Here is a 217-nt window from a genome sequence, read left to right as displayed (position 1 = left end):
TGGGTGATGGTGCCATCTGTTGAGGGGACTGGGGACTTTGGGGGAGGAGTGACCGGCTCTGCCTGGGTTGAGTGGAGTTTGGAGAGAGGGGATATGATGGGTTGGGGTTTTGTGGTAGGGCAGCAGGGGACGGAGAGGGGCCCAGAGCTTGGGTGGGGTGTGGGTGGAGAGCAGAAGTGGAGGCACTGGACCGAATCTCCTTGTGCCCTTTCTTTCT

This window comes from Theropithecus gelada, chromosome 19, assembly GCF_003255815.1.
Source record: "Theropithecus gelada isolate Dixy chromosome 19, Tgel_1.0, whole genome shotgun sequence".
NCBI classification, from domain to species: domain Eukaryota; kingdom Metazoa; phylum Chordata; class Mammalia; order Primates; family Cercopithecidae; genus Theropithecus; species Theropithecus gelada.
Note: the sequence above shows the minus strand (reverse complement) of the source record.